The sequence below is a fragment of the Myzus persicae genome, unplaced genomic scaffold (assembly GCF_001856785.1).
Source record: "Myzus persicae strain clone G006 unplaced genomic scaffold, MPER_G0061.0, whole genome shotgun sequence".
NCBI lineage: Eukaryota > Metazoa > Arthropoda > Insecta > Hemiptera > Aphididae > Myzus > Myzus persicae.
The window spans coordinates 171,955-180,987 of NW_019103107.1; the positions used below are offsets into that span (position 1 = coordinate 171,955).

Below are 9,033 nucleotides of genomic sequence, written 5' to 3' on the forward strand. Positions count from 1 at the left end.
TACACAAAAATGCACTGAGAAAAATGCAAAAATGACATAAAACTCTAAAAAATGAACTTATAGATTTTAATTTTAAAATAAATAATTATTATTTATTCATTTTTGATATTACACAAAAATAATAATTTTCCCGATTCTGCGACAAGTGATAATAATTTTATCGAAAAAGGGTTTAACAGCGATAATATTATGGTATGTTGTAGATATCATTTCAAAGGTACTATTTTTTTAAGAGAACTATAGGTACTAACTGAGATTGCCTATAAAACACATATTAAAAAAACTTCAAATATACGAAAATTAGTTTAAATACACAAAATGAATGTAATATTTGTAAAAATGAGCTTAAAAATGCAAAAAAATACAAAAAAATGCAAAATAAAAATTACCCATTCTATATTATTGTTATATTACGGAATATATTTAGTTTTTGGTTAGAACAGTATAGCGCTTGAATAAAAAAAATGCAAAATTGCCAAAATCCTAGCTCTATTTATTATCTAATATAGTTGTTCCGCCGCCTTGTCCAATTACTTTATGGCTCCGGAAAATATAGAAAACCAGCCGAATAATTTACTCTATTATTAAATTATTATTATTATTATTATTATTATTACTATTAATATATTATCAGCGATTTCTGTTTTCATTTTGTATTAAAAAAATAATGTTTTTTAAACTAAAATGCACTGTGTTTCACTATATTTCTAGTATTGTCATTTTACGTGAAATTATATGATTTTTCTATTAAAACTTACAGATATCCCTCTTTAAAAAAAAACAATTATAGTCATATTATATATAAAGACTAAAATGTTGCGTTCCAGCACATTGCACAAAGTGTTGATTCACGAACGGCAAACACACACAAGAAATTACAAATGAAACAAAGCCTCAGACACGACTTTGTTTAAAATATAAACACATTAAACTCTTCGGACCGACCGCAACTACCAGATCAACATCTTATTTTGGAGTTCAATATTATATATTTAAAAAGTAGACATTTTTAGTTGACCTACCATAGAAATTCGTATTAGAATTTAATAAATAATAATGAAAAAAATAACTATTATTGACTCAGCTTATTTGTGTCAACACTCAATTAATATGCTTACATACGAATTTAAATTATAACTACTGTCATTCTCATAAACATATTTATATTATATTATGTTAATATACACAACAATGATAGAATCCAACTGACAAAAGCGATTAATTATTTATGTTAATAAGAGATCATGGCACCAACGTCAAACTAGGTTATAAGATAGTGTTCGTATTGAAAAATTTGAAATTAATGTGTTTGAGATTGTAATTTTCTACAGACATTTTATTACATTTATATAAACTTCTTCATAATTTAAATAGGTACATTACGTAGGACCCTGTTCAATCCAGAAATACTGAGTTCTATACTTCTACAGTTTATAATTTAATATTTAAAACAAGTTAATAACATAACAATTTTTTTTTTTATATTTAAGAATAACAATTTGTAGGGAAGAAAATACATTTTTAAACTATGGGATTTATGTTAGGAAACAATTAAAGTGACTAAAATAATTTAACTGGTTACTAACTGGACATCGTGGAAAAGTAAGTTTGTAAAAACTTAAAAGTAACTTAACTTTGTAACTCGTTATTGCTCAACTTTGTATAAATATGGCATTATATGACATATTATTATAAAATACTGGATGAGTCTTTTGCTTAGATCTATTTACTATTTTTAGAACTTGCGTTTTCCTTAAATACATATTTATTCAAATTGTATTTCTAACTCCATGGGCGGATAGGCCCTTCGGGAATTCGGGGTTTTCCCGGTAGGCCCTCATCAATATTATACTCAGAGGCCACAAGTGGATATTTATAAGGAGACTGCAGTTATCATCATACATTACGGTAGTATTTAAAACTAATCACCTGACAATTAGTAGGTCTTTAGTTGGATGGATTTTAATTTTGAAAACGAAATTTGAATCTGATTCATAAGTTTTCTTTGTTTTGTGATTTTCAATATTGGTTTCATTTCAACTTAAATAAAAAAAGTATTTTGTATTGTGATTTATAAGTTATAACTAACAGTTACAAAATTATCAAAAATATTTAGATAACAAAATTGTAAATGAATCTAAATGTGGCCAAATTAATGTAACTAGAAAACTGAGTAAATCTTTGGAATCAGATATTCCAAAATTTAAATCTCTTAAAATTCATGTGAATACTTTAGATTCATATAATCATCAATAATATAATATGATTTAAATAATAGTTAGAAATTAGAACTTATCATGTTATTGTGCTATCATTATTATTTATATTTGTTTTTATTCATGTACATTGTACGTACTATTTTCTTTTACATTTTCATAACTTTTTCAAATAGGTAATTACTGTATTGTAGCGAACTCTATCTTTAGCTTTTATCTAAAACAAAGGATCAAATTTAATGTATTTTGAGCCTTATTTAATTTATCTTATTTTTTTATTATCTGTACTTGTAATTTGATTTCAAATAAATATTATTGATATAGCAAATTCCATCTAACGAAAATCCTATTACAGTCTTGAAGTTGTGTTGTTTGATATATGACTTTTAAGTTGTGTTTTGAGTGTGTTATAATCGGAACTCCGAGCATGAGAATGCACCGATTAAAAATAAATCATACATTTATATACGGGCGATACAATTTCCAGTTTCGAGTTTCGACTAACGACTATACGTCAATATCCTGTAATACTAACAGTATATTGTTAACTGTTAATTTAGGTATTTGTCACTTGTCAGGTTAGGTCACTGACAAGTCACCAAAATACGAAAATATAAATTTTCTTATATTTTTTCTCCTCAAAGCACGGCCGAGTACAGACTGCAGTTCACTAAAAATTTAAAAACTAGCAGATACCTAATATATATCTATTTAAAAATAAAGTAAACATATTATATAATATGCCTCATTTCTCATTTTATATTTAACTATAGATAACCTAATCAAGACCACATGAAAATACAAAATTAGAAATCGGAAGTGCAATTTCGTAATAGTGTCATAGTAAGCTGTATGATATATATTTACTATTTAGTGCCTATTATCGAACTCAGACATCCTTTAAAAGCTGATATTAAACGGAAATAGTTATTATTATATCAATGTAATTTTCAATACCTATATTGTAGTCAATAATAAACGTTATGTGTGTTAAGGTCAAAGTAGGAAATCGGTCAATGTGAACTAGGTTTGTGTACAAAATAAACGATCGCCAAAATTCCAAACATGAAAATATTATTAATTTTACATTGTGCTTAAAAGTTATCTCTGTATCAGAAAAAAATACAATATTATAAATTAAGTTAAACCAAAAAAGCATAGTAAAAATAATGCTAAGCAAACCACATATTATTCTGCACAACTATACAAAGAATTTAATGTTTTTTCAGTACAAAAATTATTCCAAAAAAATTACCTTTATTTCGTAAATTAAATGAGTCTAATTAATTTAAAATTTTAAAACCAACTTACTACAACATAAGGTAAGAAAATAATAAAGAGATCCCTATTACCCGTTCGATTAAAGCAAGCGTATGTTTTTCATAGGTACCTATTTCTTAACCTACTGATAACTTACCATTGCATATCATAAATTGCAAATCCTATAAACAATACAAGTATAGTGTATATGATGTGATGTGAATATAATTAACTTTAATTAAATTATGATAACAACCTATTGATTTATTTACTTATATACATATATTTTTTTTTTGTCTTTCATATTAATTTTTAACTTTTAATACTTTTACTTTTAATGTTTAAATTTATTGTTATTTTAAATGTTTATGTTATTTTAATTACTTAGGATTTTTATTAGTACTCCAATTTCACCAACAAGAGGTTCTCCTCAGTGCTGCGTTGGGCCTTTATACTCAATATTTTTGTTATAACTGTAAAATATAACTACATATGGTCAATAAATTATTATTGCTATTATTACTCTATTGTTGATGTATTTGTGTTACGATCGATTAAACATTTATTCGGAAGCCATTTTTAAATACATTTCTTTTACAACACTAACAGCAACAGGCATTAAAATCTTTAGTTGCCCAATAATTTGTACCATATGTTCAATCGTCTGCAGACTGCCACATCGTAATAATAAGTAACGTAATAACATAAATATTGTAATGTATTAATATGGATATGATGTGTTACACAGATGCCACACAGTCTGCTATATACAGATATACTGCTCGAACAGACGAAAAGATCAATATTATTACTAAACTTAGTTAAGAGTTCAATGAGCTTGCGGGTTGGTTTTTAAAACTATGTAGTATTCATTACGGATGATATTAAGGAAAAACCTCAAAATTTTAATTTTCTAAAAATACTTAACCTACTTTGTTGGCTGGTGGTGCTGTTTTTGTACTATTCCACCGCAAGTGACACTGCCAAACACCCCCCCCCCCTCCCACCCACCAACCCACCTCATTGACATTATCAAAAGTGTTTTTATTAATTATTCAGTAAGTTATTAATATGTATTTACACACACGATTTTGTAATTTGCATGATTTTGATTGAAGTGTGATAATAACAAATAAGGTGGGGCGTAATTCTCACTTGACGAAATCAGGTCAGATAAACCACTATAAGTTATAGGTTTTTAATTGAATGTGATCTTATGTATAATCCGGACATATTTTAAATGACCGTAACTCCACTAAGAACTGTTGAATTTTCTATTACCTACTAATTGAATAGCGATTTGGCGGTGTTATGAGAGGGCTGTTCCCTAGACCTCAACAGCCTCTCATCATGGGGAACTCATAGAGACACCAATAATTGACTATAAGTCTATAAATTATAATTTGCTCGGAAGATTTTTCCTTGATGTGGGAACATTTTTGTTATACATACAACGATTTTTTTTTAAATACCTACGCAATATATCAAATAAAAATAGTATTAAATTTATATTTATTAAAAATAAAATAATTTTTGCATTTTAATTTATTATGCTTAGCATACTCAGAGGATTCACCACATAATGATTACTTATAAGTCATAGTTTAACAGTTAATTTGGTTATAAATCGGCGTCGTGCCATCATAGATACCTATAACTGCACTATTATATTTTATACAGGATATGATTCCGTAGGTGTTAATTGTTTCATGAACATAATGGAGAATAACTGAAACTACACCATAAAGCATAAGTATTTATTTTTAATATTATAATTCAATATCATCATGTGTCACATACACTAGTTAATAACTTTTGTATTTTTGAATATATTCAACTGCACTTTTAGTATACAATATATCAATATCAATACCAAAAAAATTGTTGTAATTATTATAAATTGCTATATTATTATAAGCTTTGCAACTTATACAAGCAATATGATATAAAATAATCATTCTCTTTTGATATCCTACTGAATTTACATTTTCATCAAATTTATTTGTATTAATATTGTCTAGACATATAAAAATTATTTTCAAAATAATTTGCTCTCTTTTTGTGCTATTTACAATAGATAGGTAGAGATAAAATAAATTACATTTTTTACATATGATTTTTCTTATGCGATTTATATGTGATAAAATGTTCGTTTTTAAATAAAAAAGCTTAAACATTTAATTCAAGCGTTCTCTGAAGTTTTTATTACTGGAAATAAAAATTTTAAACGTAAACTTGTAAAGGCGTAAGCCCACACACATTTTTCTGAACGATTGAAGTTCTATATTTACGACAAAATTGTATATTCAAATGCGTAATTAAGATTTATTTGTTTGTTATTTTGTTATTACCTGTTCAAAAACATGAACAGTAGAAACTTTATACTTTCCACTATTATAGGTACTTAAACTTTAATTTTCTTTACACAATGAAATGTTAAAATATTTATTCCAATATTAAACTATTTTTCGTAATTTTTGTTTTCTTTGTTTTTTTTTTTGCAAGTGTTTATGAAAATTATTAGTCACTTTCAAAAACCTTGAAAATTTAATATAATATCTCCCATAAGTGTTGTCCTCATAACAATTAAAATAAATATATGTATATCCATCATGTCATGATTTTTATTTATAGGTATTTGAAATTCAATTTTTTATAATATTGAATAGGTACCTATTTAGACGAAAAATAACGATATTAGTTATTTTGTTTAATTTTAAAAATATTATTTGACTTGAAACTTTTAATCACTTTTACACACGTCTATAATTATTTAATAGGTATATTATAATATACACAATGAAGTTTTCAAAATATTGAACTTTAATCTAATTAGGTGCACCACAAAATGTATGTAGGTAATTATTCTAACAGACGGTCGTGTTATAATTCGGTTATATCAATATTCAATATAGTCAACTTAACTAATTTAGTACTCGTACCTAAGTAAAAAGTTAGTCTCCCTAACTAATGGTTGAATCAAAACTATAAATAAATACAGTATTTGTATTATGTTTATTTTTTTCCTCTATATGCACAGACGTATTACCATTAGTAAGTGAGTTTTGGCCAATATCGCAAAAACGAAATCTAATAAGAAAAAAAGTACAAAATCTTATTAAGGTTTGTTATTATTTATAAATGTGTGTTTAAAAAAAAAGCCAACGGCACTTAGTGTTCCCCAGCGGTCACCCATCCAAGTCCTAACTACGCCCGACGTTCCTAAACTTCAGTGATCAGACGAGAACTGGTGTATTCAACGTGGTGATGGTCGTTGGCGAGAATTGTAAGTTATCAGACCACACATAATAATATTATAAATTATTATGTATTGATACACCTTAATCCGTTAAATGGTGTCGCGTCAAAATGTCGCGGTAAAAATGTCGTGATAAAATATCGCAGCAAAAACGCCGCGTTAACGCCTTATAAATATTAGTGTGTAATCTGCAACCGTAACAGAAACTCTATAATATAATATAATCTGTACATTATGGCATTTGAGTATATAATAAACCAAAAAAATGGAAAATGACTGAATTTTAATTCTTTTTTTTTACAAGAAAGAAAGAGAAAACGAAAATAAAATTATTTGGAAGTGCGTAGAGTATAATGCAAAGAATATCGCGGTCGATTACATTAATTTGGACAAAGTGTAGTTCATACTACTGAACATAACCATGTGGCCGATATTGCAAAAGTTGAAGCTAAAGAAGCAATGGCAAGACTTAAAAATATTGCAAAAACTACTCAACTTAGTACCCATTCTGTATTAGGAACACTGACATTACAGGTACATAATTTATAAACATAATATAAAATTTTCAAATAATTATTTTTAGTTTATGATTTTAGACCACTTCCAACATAGCTGGACAATTTCCGAGTACAACAGGATTAAAACGAACAATTCAACGAGTTAGAAAAATAAAAAGATCAGCTCCTCCTGATCCAAAATCAGTAATTGAACTCAAAATACCAGATAATTACACAAAAACTTCAACCGGTGAGCTTTTTTTAAAATATGATAGCATTGATTACGAAAATAACTTAGACCAGTTTTTAATTTTTATTACCGACAGCAATTTACAATTGATGGAACAATGTGAACATTGGTTATGCCATGGTACATTTTCTTGCGTACCTAGTATTTTCCACCAACTCTATACTATTAATGGAATAAATTATTCAAAAGTTGTACCAGCTGTTTATATACTTCTTCCTAATAAAAAAGAAGATACTTACAAACGTATGTTTTTAGCATTAAAATTTTTAAAACCACAGCTTAATCCAAAATCAATGATGTTTGATTTTGAAAAAGCTGCTATGAACGCTTCAAAATATGTTTTTCCATCAATTAACATTAAAGGGTGTTTTTTCCATTTAACACAATCTATTTGGCGACATGTACAATCAAATGGGCTACAAGTTAGGTATACAAACGATTCAAATTTTGAACTCGAATTAAGAAAACTAGCAGCCTTAGCTTATGTACCTGAAAATAATGTAATTTCAGCATTTGAATCTCTGTTGGATTCCGAGTTTTATAGAGAAAATGAAGAGAGTCTATCAGGTTTAATCAACTATTTTGAAGACACATGGATCGGAAGACCCTGCCGGAGAGCGAGAAGAGCCCCTTTATTTTCTATAAATGTATGGAATTGTTATGCATTATTAAAGTATGATATTCCACGAACTAACAATTCAGTCGAGGGTTAGCATAATTGTTTTAGTTCAATGTTAAGTTCTCGTCATCCATCTATTTGGATTTTTATCGATTCACTGAAAAAAAAAGAAAGCTTAAACCGTCTAAAAGTTGAACAATATATTGCTGGCATCAAACCTCTGAAAAAGAAAAAATACAAAGATTCTGCAATTCGACTTAAAGACATATGTGATGATTATGAAAATCGGTCAATTAACGACTACCTGGGTGGAATTTCGTATAACTTCCAATATCAATTGACATAAAAATACAATTTATTATTTTATTTATTACAAACATTTTTAATTATTATTATTTTTTTGTGTACTCTGTATATTATAAAATTATTCGATATATAGATTATTTCTGGACACAATTTTATCGGCTGAAATACCAGATATTTTATCATAATATCATTGTAACTAATTTTAAAATATCAATATAAAATATGGTTGATACCGAGTTGCGGTCGGGATCAAAACAGATAAAATATCAAAATAAGTAAAAATCCTAGTTGCGGTAAAAAAATATGATTAATAATTTTTATGTTTTAAATATTGACAAAGTTACATATTATTATGCTAAATACAAAAATTAAACGATCAAAATACGTTACGTCAAAATACAAATTTATAGTTAGTTGTGTTAGTTACTCATATTTGTATGATACACATTTCACGATTTTTATTAGTGCAACTCCAAGACATTTCTCCTGTCTTAAGAAGACGGTACTCTCTAAATTTAAAATTATTTAATACAAGCAAAATTTTCCCTTTTTCACTATACATTACAGATAGTTGTGGCATTTTAACTTGTTGATACAAAAACGTCTTGCAATAGACTAAACGATAT

At 26.9% G+C, this 9,033-nt stretch overlaps 1 pseudogene; it reads left to right on the forward strand.

Annotated features, from left to right (window-relative positions):
• Nucleotides 1-7,571: 7,571 nt before the first annotated feature.
• On the forward strand, nucleotides 7,572-8,447 carry LOC111033793 (annotated as a pseudogene).
• Nucleotides 8,448-9,033: the final 586 nt, after the last annotated feature.